This window comes from Labeo rohita, chromosome 10 (assembly GCF_022985175.1).
Source record: "Labeo rohita strain BAU-BD-2019 chromosome 10, IGBB_LRoh.1.0, whole genome shotgun sequence".
In the NCBI taxonomy this organism is placed as follows: Eukaryota; Metazoa; Chordata; class Actinopteri; order Cypriniformes; family Cyprinidae; genus Labeo; species Labeo rohita.
In genome coordinates this window covers 30,711,518-30,723,734 of record NC_066878.1, presented here as the reverse complement: position 1 = coordinate 30,723,734, position 12,217 = coordinate 30,711,518, and the positions used below count along the sequence as shown (strand labels likewise).

General features: G+C 34.3%; 1 protein-coding gene across 2 annotated transcripts in view; it reads right to left on the bottom strand.

The window, feature by feature from the left end:
- Positions 1 to 11,507, bottom strand: part of mef2ca (myocyte enhancer factor 2ca) — a 53,835-nt gene extending 42,328 nt beyond the window's left edge. The window contains exons 1-2 of one of the 2 annotated variants that reach the window (XM_051121321.1): positions 11,254 to 11,507; positions 4,626 to 4,740 (exon numbers count right to left, since the gene is read on the bottom strand). The gene's annotated coding sequence lies outside the window, so the exon portion shown is untranslated. Of the gene's footprint in view, positions 1 to 3,719; positions 4,063 to 4,625; positions 4,741 to 11,253 lie in introns of those variants that run through there. The other variant, XM_051121322.1, reaches the window with a different exon arrangement.
- Positions 11,508 to 12,217: the final 710 nt, after the last annotated feature.

Here is a 12,217-nt window from a genome sequence, read left to right as displayed (position 1 = left end):
AAAATTCTGAACTTTTTACCCTTAACAACAAAAGCAGTGGCTGAAATTGACGGCTCATCACAACTGAAACAAACGTTGTTTATAAGCGTCAAATCAGAGGTGTTGTGGGATATGCGACTTCAAAAAACAACACACTATTTAATTTGCAGCTCTCTGTGCTTTCACTGACTTCAAATGCAGAATAGAGATGCTAGTCTTCTCTAGACACTCATTTTGAAAGTAAACCTCATTGTGGGAATTGGCGGAAAAATTCTGACACATAATCAAAGGACAAACTTACATGATTCGAGCAACATGGTCAGGCCTAAAAAAAAAAGACCGCAAACATGCAAGTTTGCTACAACCAAACACGGACTGCACCTCTGTAATTTTGAGGATGGAGAAAAGTTGAGGTTTTGGCTGAGGTCAGTGCTATATTTAAGCAATACGGCATGAGATATTCACCATATAGCACAGCCTAGAGTGTCTTAAAGAGACAGTCCACTCAAAAATGAGAATTCTGTCATTATTTACTCGTACAAATCTTTTTAGAGAAACAAAAAAGTAGATGTTTTGACAAACACTGGTGTACAACATTGTACAACTCCAGTTAGGGGTAAATTCAGGTTAAATTGGTCAACTTTTTGCTATTGAAATGACATCCTAAATTAACCCTGATACAAACTTTCACGTAAAAATTGCTTCATTAAACCTTTTTAGTAATTGCTACTCTTCAAGCTGAAGATTTTGCATGCTGCAGTAGCCAGTAAACAGATGTTTCACACCATAGCTAGTGCTATATTGTATTTTAGAACAATTGAAACCCTTTATTGACCAATCGGCATCCAGGAACTTAACTATCATGTTTATAGACACACAAAGAACAGCTTCAACTTCTGCCGTCAAGCTTTGTCAGTAACCGTCCTTCATCAGCTGGAGGTCAAGAATGTCCATTTGTCCTTTGAGAGGCACCTGGCTTGAAATTCTTGCACTGTTTGAAATCAGTCAGTGTACAGATGTCACAACAACAAGTCCAAAAGATGGACAGTTTGAACCAGAAGCCCAATGAAACAGCACTGATGGGAATAACTGGACTGGAGTCCAGTGCCGTGTTACAGTGGATGCAGTATCTGTTACCTCAGACCCGACAAGTCACATCTTAAATACTTTAACTAACCTCACACTAAACTATGAACACATGATTCACTAAAAATATCCCCAGACGCACGCGTCGGGGGGGGGGGGGGTGGGTTGTTCGCTGATTAACGCTATATACGGCCCACCGTACAAAGAGTTCTCTGTGCGAAACATCCTCACTGGAGGATGTAACGCAGTGAATTGAGCATTTTACACCAGTGACAAAGATAGATTACAAGTTTTTTTGTGGCAAAATCAAGCTGTGCCGAAAAACTGCTTTGAGAGCAAGATCAGCAAAGCCACAGACCAGGAGAGCTTAGGTTTCATTTATGAGCTTTTCTAGGGTTAAAAACCAGGTTGAATATGCCGAGTGCAAAAATAATGAACGCATGCAATGGCTTTCCTTATTTATAATGAATCCATAAAAATCTGCTTTATAAATGTGTTATATTTGTAATTAAAAAATGGATATTTTACTTTAGTTTACTTTATATACCTATTTATAAGTACATTCAGATTTTTTGGATTCAAAACTCATTTTAGTGTTATAAATAAATATTAAATACAAAAAAATAAAAAATATATTTAAAAAGGTATATATATATATATATATATATATTTTTTTTTTTTAATTGATATATTTATAACACTAAAATGAGTTTTAAATCCCAAAAATCTAAATATATAAATATATTTTTATAAATAAGTGCATTTTGTTTTGGTTTAATATAAATTTTATATTTCAAAAGCATTTTAGTTTGTTTTATTTTTAATTAAAAAAAATATAAAATAGATTTGATATTATTTTAAAATTTATATTTAGGTTTTTGGGTTTGAATAACAAAAAAACCTAATATATAATGATTACAATTTGTTGTTTAAATATATACATTTATCTATATTTTAATATTTGTACATTTGCATCGGAAAACCTGGCTTTTCTATAATGACATTTAACTTTTTTTCAAATATCTTCATTCGAGAGCATAATCAGCACAGCTGTTTTTTTCAATAACGATGATGGTGACATACTTTTGAGGTTTTGCTGCATTTCACTCAGTGGCTAATGAAGAAAACCAAGGAAAGTGCGATGGAGGTCTGACCAGCACTTAGACCACCCAGCAGGATAACCTACACAACTCATACACTGACTGCACTCGTATCCATATATGCTGCTACTAGCTGTTAACACCACAATTACAACTTCATCCCGTCAAGCCCTTTACGAAACTGCTGGTTTTCCCTTAAACCGACACACCGCCGAAACTAGCTCTAAAATCATCAGCAGGCCTCATAACATCTAAATCGACAATTATCTTTTCAAACTGATAAAAAAATCATCAATATTATCTTTTACTTACAATATTTAATCATTAACGTCTCACCATTAAGTGACCCCGTGCACAGCTTGTGTGAATGAAAACACAGTGGCTGTTGTTGTCATAATTTATTGCTATTAAGTTGCCATCATTCACCGCTAACTAATGCAATCACACGTCAGGTTTATAGTTTCCTGATGGCAATAAACAGTTGAAGAGTGTGCCATACTTTTAAGAGTCTTAGCGCATGGCACACGTTTCCTGTTTGCGTACAAGCATTTCAAGCTTCTCTGCATTAAAAATCATGCGTATTTGTTTGTTCTCTTCATCTCTTTCACTAACAATGTGCATGTTAAAAAAAAAAACCTCTCACAAAAAGGCCACAGTGAATGTTATTAAGCATAGGGAGGAGCACTAGGCTTTCCTGGATCACATTTTGCCCTTTGGTCATTATTATTGTACAAGCACCAGCGCAGAGCACTTCTCTCGTCTACTAAGCTGGGAACCCCATCCTGGATATTCCAGGTTAACTGTAAAGCCATGCGTTTCAGTAAGCGCTGCCATATAAAATAACTTGTTTACAGTTCTTCAATTACCACAGTGAGTATAAATAGAAATGCTATTCACATAATTACACCGTTTTGGAAAAGTTGCTTGTTTAGTGCTACCTAAAGCACAACATTTAAATTATAAAAAAATTAATAAATTATAAAAAATAATAAAACAGTACAGCCAATGCATAACTCCAACAAAAAAAATAACATATTTGGATTTCTAAAATCAGTTACTTGTTATATATTATCTCATATGCTATGGCTTTTTAACTATACTGTTCAAGTATATAATATTGCATGACTGAAAATATGACATTCTTGACTAATATTACTTGTAAATGATTATACTCTATTATAGTACTTAAATTATACTATCATTACTTGTAAAACCATTCTTTTCTATACTAGTGTGTACTGTTATTCTATTACTTTTTAAACTGTACTATTCTTGTATATGTTACTTATGCTATTCTATTATACTACTGTATACTTATACTAACTATATTACGCTAATATACTATTCCAATGCTTGTTAAACAACACTAAGCTATTCCATACTTCCATACTATTCTATTTCACTATATAATATTACCTAAACTGTAGTATACTGCACTAGTTTTATGCTTTATACTCTTCTACTGCTTGATAAAACTATACCATGGTATTCTATACTAACTAATCATGCTATTCTGTTAACCAAAAGGCTTCTAGTTATGACAGTTCAACTTACTTTGTAATGCATGAGTGTGTCAGGTCCAGAAAGCATGCATACGCGGGTGTTAATGGTCAGACACGCACCGGTCCAGAACTCCTCACACGCTCTCCAAATCCAGAACCGCGTCAAAGCGCTTCATGTGCGCGTCAATGTGAGAATGATCGCTGAACTCCGCGTCTCTCATTGGTTTTGACACATGCGGCGATGGAAGCGAAAGCGCTTTTTTAAATAACAGGAAAAAACAACTGAAGACGTCCAGAGTTATCCTGGGGTGGGTCAGCAGTGTTTGAGATCTCCCCTAGTTTACTGACACGATCCTCTCAAGCGTCTGTTCGTCACACAGGAGAGAGAATCATTCCGTCTCGCTCTCTTTGTAAAGGGGGCGGGTCTAACGCGTACAGTAACTCACACCCGAACGCGTGTGACGCGACGCGTTCTAGTAGAACGCTCCTACTTTAATCACCAAAGCGTCAGTCGCGTCGCGTCTTCAATTAATGCACTCAAGAGTTCACATCGGTTTTCATTTGTCCAGTTATTTGAAGGTAAACTTACTGTACTTAGTTACCAATATCTCTGAGCATCTTTTATATTTATTATTATTTTTTTCTTCATCTGATTCAATTTACAAAAAGTTAAATATGATATAATATTCAATAAAGAATAATTGTTACAACCAATACTCTAATTGTAATGGCATATTAATATATTTATATTATAATCTCGTATAGTTAGTCTATTCATTGACTAATTTAACTGTATATTTATATAATAATTATTAAATTGCATAATAAATCTAAATGTAATATGAATTAAATAATGTCTAAGTATATTTGTTAAGTACATAATTTAAATACATAATGAAATATTTAAAATTATATATATTAAAAAAAAATAATAATAATAATATAAAAAAAATCTTACCAATCACTTGCTCATAACCTTCTGTTTCAACTTTACTATCTTCTCCTTCTGAATCCTCACTGCTTTTGTGTCTCCATCAAATGTTTTTTAGGCTTTCAGGTTCTTCGTTTGGCACCTAGAAAAATAAAATATTCATCAAATTATATAAATTAGTTATTAGTCTGGGGGAATAATCATTGAACATCAGAAATACACATGAGTGAGGCGGCAGCGACATGTGTCTGTGACTCATCAGCGCACACTAGTGGCGGGTTGGAGTATTACACCTCAATCCACACTTGCCACACGTCCTTTCAATAACCATAAAAGCTCGATCAGAGGGCTTGTGTATTTGTTCACTCAGCTGAGACCGAGTCTGTTAAAGTTTTTTAAACTTAATCTCGATAACTGCGCATTAGCAAGGGAGCGGAAACAGAATTTAACCACTCCTGTCCAAGAAAAGCTATATGCATGTTTTATTAGACAGAACACTGACAAGCCTTTACCTTTCCAACACTTTTCCTGGCAGGCCGCTAATGCTGACGCTCACAAAGGAACATGGGCACTTTGAGGGGGGCATGTTTTTCATTGAACAATTTCCCCCAGAGCTGCCAAATGCGGGTAAGGGTAAAACCTCCATGTGAAGTTTAGCAATAGTTTGAGCGTAATCTTAAGTGCCTGTGAAGCAATTTTGCAATAGTTTGTGTTTATAAGACAACGTAGCTGAAGCTAAATTCGGTTGTCAATCACGTTTCAGTGCCTAATTCTGTTTGTACACACAGTTCAGTCATTACTGGAGTGACAACCGCATTCAACAACAGAACTCCCTGGTGAAAAAAATGGTTTTTGCTGGTCATGTTGCTGGTCAAGGACCAGCATGAACCACCAAAGGACCAGCATAAACCAGCAAAGGACCAGCTTAAACCAGCATCAAAACCTACCTAACCAGCATTCCAGCATCAAAACATAGCTACCAGCATATGCTGGTTTTTTCACCAGGGCTAACTCTTGAAAAATTAAGGTCATAACCGGACTTACAGAAACAACATTTAGTGTGTACGGAACCGAAGTGAACAACTAGTTAATAGACTTCTTATTTGAAAGCAGTGCAAGAAATCACAGGAAACGAGGTACGTTAGTGTTGCCAGATCTTGCAATAAAAACCAGCATAGTCAATAATCAACTTAAATCCAAACGCATTTACTTGGAAACAAATAACACACCAAAATATCGCGACCTGCACCTGCCTACTTTGTTAAGTCTATAAAATGGATCGCTGTATGTGTATGAGCTGAGCTCAAAGACAAAAGACACGTAATACAATTCGCTTAGAACAAGTGGACATGGCAACACTTAAAAGGCGCGCTCTGCAAACCTTCCAAACATAAACAAACCACAACAGCTCCTTCGACGGTGGTTTAGCTAAACTCGCCTAAGGTAACTCTTTAGTCAAAAATAGCCGATACAAAACACATGAGTCAGCAAAACATTACTATTGTTTGTTACCATGACATCAGCCGTGGCAATTTTGAGAGCGAGTTCCGTTCTGTACACACGCGAACTTCATATTTAAATACGGTGTCAATCCTGAAACTTTACATGTGTGTGCACGTGGCCTAAAAGCCACACAATTCCATGAATGCGTAATAAAGTTATATCGAGATGAAAATGAGTAGCTCAAAAGATGCAGCACACGTTACCTGCTGTCATAAAAATGCATTAAAGAGAGAAAGAGACAGCTAGTTCCCAGTCAAAAGATTAAATAAACAGTCCATCTTGAAGAACACTTCAAGTTCTGTTTTAAAGCAAATAACAGGATTGCATTAAAAAGACAAATATTTTAACTGTACTCATTTTTGGACAAAATGAATATTTTTGAGGGTGTCTATTAATTGACTAGCAGAATAACTTGAGGGTGAGTAAATATTGACTGAATTTTTATTTTTATTAGAATAATTCATTAAATACCAAGTTTCCTGTGAAATACCCATGTCATTCTGCTCAATCTGTTTTGTTGTGACAGTGCAGCAAAATTAATTATTGCAATCCCAGAGAACTTGTTAGTAGAAATAGACTGTGCGTGTCTAACCCATTCACAGAGGGCTTATGTAGTTGTTTGCATGTGTCGCCAAACCCACAGCTCACGGCTAGACACCTGTAATTCGCAACACATAAGCCTGAACACCGAAAACATGCTTTCTATTGTTATAGTTCACACTCTGGTTTCACTGAGGGAGTCCTAGCGTGCAAAACTCACTTCAAATCGTGCCGCATTATGTGGCTCACCTGACGAGTTCTCAGGCATTAATCTCTGTAAACCTGCCCTAAAGGCACGTCAAAACTGAATATGTTACATAACCTGATATCTATGCTTGCAGGTATGCCTTTTAAAAATATAGATCTCATATTACACTACATTATGCCCAAAATGTTACATTAGGTTTATGATGCTGCATAAAACCTACGTACAAAAGCGTAAATACAGAATCAAACAAAAGGAAAAATGACTAATCAAATTTGAAATTAAGACTCCACCTTCATCAAAATAATGTAGAAAAATAATAAAAAAAAGTATTTTTAAACTACATAAGAAGTGAAAGTATAAATGCACTGTAAGAAAACATTTTGGCGTTTATAAAATTAATCAGAAAATTGCAAATTATGCACACACATACATAAATATCCATAGCCAAAATTAAAAATACACCGTTGTCAAATATTTTAGTTAATTTTGTGTATAAAAATGTAATGTTTAATTTAAGCAACTGATGTCTCAAGTTGCACTTGATGGTGCCTTTTTACTTTACATCACTTAAATCAGCAGACTCTTTTGTCCAATGTTTTTAACAAATATAGAAATGTAATTAGAATACAATATTCTATTAAAATAACCAAGCTGAATACACAGAGCCAAAATACGAACTCATGCGGTAAAAACTGAGCACGGTGCAGCTGAACATGCAAATCTTGCTGCATTGACGTTCAGCATCCAAAGTGGGTCAGTTTGCGCTTCCTCCTCGAACACGTTCAGCTTTTTTAGAGCATCAACCATCGGGACAGCCAGAGAGTCTAAACTGTATAAACACTGGCGCAAACACTCACACTCGGTACATAAGGATAGCATTATCACGGCGTCTTGTTTTGAAACCGAAGCTGTAAGAGGAGAAGGCTGCAGTGGTTGTGGGCAGGAATCAGTGGTTTTGTGGGCACCTCAAATGCCCTTGATGTGCCTTTCATTATCTCAAACACTCTTGATGGATACCGTACAGCTGTGGCCTTTATAGAGAAAGAAACATGAGGATCTAGTGACAGCAAATAGCATTCGCTTAAAGAGACGTGAACATATTCAATCCTAATTTTAACACAATTTTATGTTTTTGTTTCAATATTATGTACACTCTTACCAAAAACACAAACTGGAAGTAACTTTCCAAATTTGTAAATAAAACAAAGATTCTTGGAGTGTATTTTACTATTTACTACTAGAAAATATTATTTCCGTTTTTCTACTTAAAAATGTAATGCTTATTTCAATGTTACTCTTCTTTTTTGTAATTCACTAGCAATTTCTAAGTGAAAATTGTTTCTACACCATTTTTTTTTAAATGTACACACTTATTAATCCCCAATTTCAACGCATTTTTGACCCTGGACCACAAAACCAGTCATAAGTTGCATGGGTATATTTGTAGCAAAAGCTAAAAATAAGTTGTATAGGTCAAAATTATTGATTTTTCTTTTTTATTATTATGTAAAGATCATGTTCCATAAAGACATTTTGTAAATTTCCTACCGTAAATAAATCAAAACGTAATTTTTGATTAGTAATATGCATTGCTAAGAACTCCATTTCGACAACTTTAAAGGCGATTTTCTCAATATTTTGATTTTCTTGCACCCTCAGATTCCAGATCTTCAAATAGTTGTATCTCGGACAAATATTGTCCTATGCTAACAAACCATACATCAAGGGTAAGATTATTTTTCAACTTTCAGATGATATATAAATCTCAATTTTAAAAAATTGACCCTTATGACTGGTTTTGTGGACCCAGGTCATATTTATCTTTTTATTCCAATATTAAATACACTAGCAGCAAATACAAAATGACTGACCTTTTAAAATAAGCTTGTAAATCTCTTGGAAAACAAGTTGACAAAAAGATTAAATCCAAGATTTAGTAATAATATAGAATATATTATCACCAAATCTTGGATTCAATATTTTTGTTATCTTATTTTCTTTCCATTTCCACAGATTTTGTATTTCTCTTTGCAGCTGGTTGATCGTAGGCCTCATTAATCTGAGCTTACAAAACCTGTGGTAATAGTAACAAAACAAGTTGATAAAAAGACTGGAACCAATATTTGGTAATAATATAGCATAATTAGATATTTACAATCAATTTTTGGTAGGCCAGGCATTTTCGACTGGGAACACCACAAGTGTAACCAGTGCTGGTAGTAACTTATTAAATCCAAGATTTGGTAATAATGTAGAATGTATTATCATAAAATCTTGGATTCAATATTTTTGTCATTCTATTTTCTTTGCAACTCCACAGGTTTTGTATTTCCCTGTGGAACTGGTTGATCATAGGCCTCACTGATTGGAGCTTATTCACCTAATTTTGGCAATGTTCACTCAAAAATTGAGGTGCATAAGCACAGGTCAATGAGGCAAATGATCAATCAGTTCAAAAAAGAACTACAAAACGTCCTAATTGAAACAAAAGTTGATGAAAAGATTTGGAACCAATATTTGGTAATAATGTAGCATAATTAGAGATTTAAAAGCAATTTTTTGTTGACCAGTCATTTGGGGAACACTGCAAGTTTAACCTGGGCTGTAACTGATTAAATCCAAGATTTGGTAATAATAATGTTTTATCACCAAATCTTGGATTCAATCTTTTTGTCATCTCATTTTATTTCAAATTCTTCAGGTTTTGTTTTTCTCTTTGAATCTGGTTGATCATAGGCCTCATTGATCTGAGCTTATTCACCTATTTTTGATCATTTTGGCAACGTTCACTCAAAAACTGAGGTGTATAAGCACAGGTCAATGAGGCAAACGAATAATCAGTTCAAAAAAGAACTACAAAACCTGTGCTAATTGAAAGAAAACAAGTTGATAAAAAGACTAGAACCAGTATTTGGTAATAATATAGCATAATTAGAGATTTACAAGCAATTTTTGAATGGGAACACCACAAGTGTAAACAGTGCTGGGTAGTAACTGATTAAATCCAAGATTTGGTAATAATACAGAATGTATTATCACCAAATCTTGGATTCACTATTTCTGTTATCTTATTTTCTTTCAATTTCCACAGATTTTGTGTTTCTCTTTGCAACTGGTTGATTGTAGGCCTAACTGATCTGAGATTCCACACCTATTTTTGCTCATTTTGGCAATGTTCATTCAAAATTGAGGTGCATAAGCACAGGTAAACGATCAATCGTTTTAAAAAAACTACAAAACCTGTGCTAATTGAAAAAAAGCAAGTTGATAAAAAAGATTAAAAACAATATTTGGTAATAATATATCAGAATTATAGATTTACAAGCAATTTTTGGTAGGCCGGTCATTTTGGGAACACCGCAAGTGTAACCAGTGCTGGTAGTAATCTGGATTACGTAATCAGATTCCAAAAATTAAGTACTTAGATTACATTACATTACATTTTAAAATACCCCTATTCAGAATTCACACTTACTTTTTATTGATTACATGATTACATATTACTTTGATGGTCACATGACATGCAGGTAAATATGTATAATGTTGTATTTTTGTATTAAGTGTTTTAATTTGATTGTCGTTTTTTTTTATTTGATTGTCGTAATTTGACATTTTTTATTTAATTAATTACACAAACCCCCTGCAGTTCCTTCACGAAGCCCAGTTTGAGTAACCTTGATGTAATGTAGTGTTTAATGAACTTCATGTTGTAACTAACAACAAATGGAATATATATATATATATATATTTTCTGTTTGTATTTTTATATCAATAAGGTACAAGATTGTCCTATTTAAATCAATGTGATAAACAAGTTAGGTCAAAAGTAATCTAAAAGTAGTCTGATTAGATTACCTGAAATGTGTAACGTAATGGCTTGCGTTACTAACTACAATTTTTGTCATGTATAATTTGGAATTGGTAACGGATTACAATTTGTAAGTAATCTACCTGTTAGTCAGTTGTTCAATGGTAAAATATTAACTAGAATTTTTGGGAAAGAGAAAATCCTCCATAACATGTGGGTTAAACATATAGCAGTTTGATAAAGTCCTCAAACTCTCCGACAAAGAAAGCAACATTCACGTCAAAGCTTTTTTTGTCATAAAAGGAGCCGTAAACAAGCTTGACACAATATTAGTCAACGGCGATCCTCTCCCGCATTCATCTCCTAGACAAACATATCTATTTACGAAGGCAAACCATGTCCCGAAAAAAATCCCACCTCTCTAAATTTGTATCTTTCTATTTCTATTCTCAGGTCCGCATTCCCTAAACAAGACGTGTTGAAACACCGTGTCACGCTAGCACACACACTTTATTGACTCGCGTTTGACCACAGACACGTCATTTTTTCGCCAACATCAAGCTATTGTTCAATTTGGAGGCTTGTTGCTCACTTACCAGTCCGATAACGTTCTTCTCCAGGAAGATCAACCCTCCAGCACCTGCTGTGGGCCAGTCTTTTTTAAAAAAAAAAAAAAAAAAGATTGTTAATATGTCAAAAAGTCTAAAGAAAATCAAGCCAGACCAGCTGGCTTTGAAGAGAAACCCAAAATTGGGTTGCGTTTAGTTCAGATCTCGATCCACAGTGAAGGAGAGATGGCATCCTAGCCCCAAACCGCACCCAACAAGGACATACACACTCACACACATGAGCACATAGACACTCGCGTACGGCCCGCACCGTATGCGTGATGGTTCAGCGCGAGCGTCTGGGAGGGCCCCTCTCACCTGCTGCCGTCAGTCTCGTGTATATTTAGATGAAAGTATCACTGACATGCAGGCCTCTGTTGGCCTTGGCACAAGTGCCCAGGATTATTGCCCCTTACAGAAAGATATTGCAGCTTTTCATGCAGATTAATTTAATTTAGATGAAATTCAATTTGTATTTGACAGGACAAGAGCATACTGTTCTTGGGGAAGCAACATCTCTGTAGCCAAATAGGTAAATCTCACAGCAGTGTTAATTTAGTATCATTGGCATACAGTAGTATTATAGTTTTAGTTTTGAATGGGATTGTATTTAACTTTTTAATTAAAATTTTAGTTTACATTTTAATCATTTTTTGTCAGTTTTATTCATTTTTTAAATGTCTATATTTATTAGGTTTTTTTTTTTTTTTTAGTTATTTTAGTACTTAAAAAATTGAGAAAATGTTGAAATGTTGAAATGTTGAACTAGTTGAAATAAAATATTTATTATTATTATTATTATTATTTAAATTAATGTTTATTTTATTTAGTAAACCTGTTAATAACCCTGCCAGGTTAAATTTCATCCTCAAATTTAAAAAATATAAAAGTATAAAGTATACTCAAACTTTTTTTTATTAAGTTAATATTTTATATTTTATAATATTTTTCA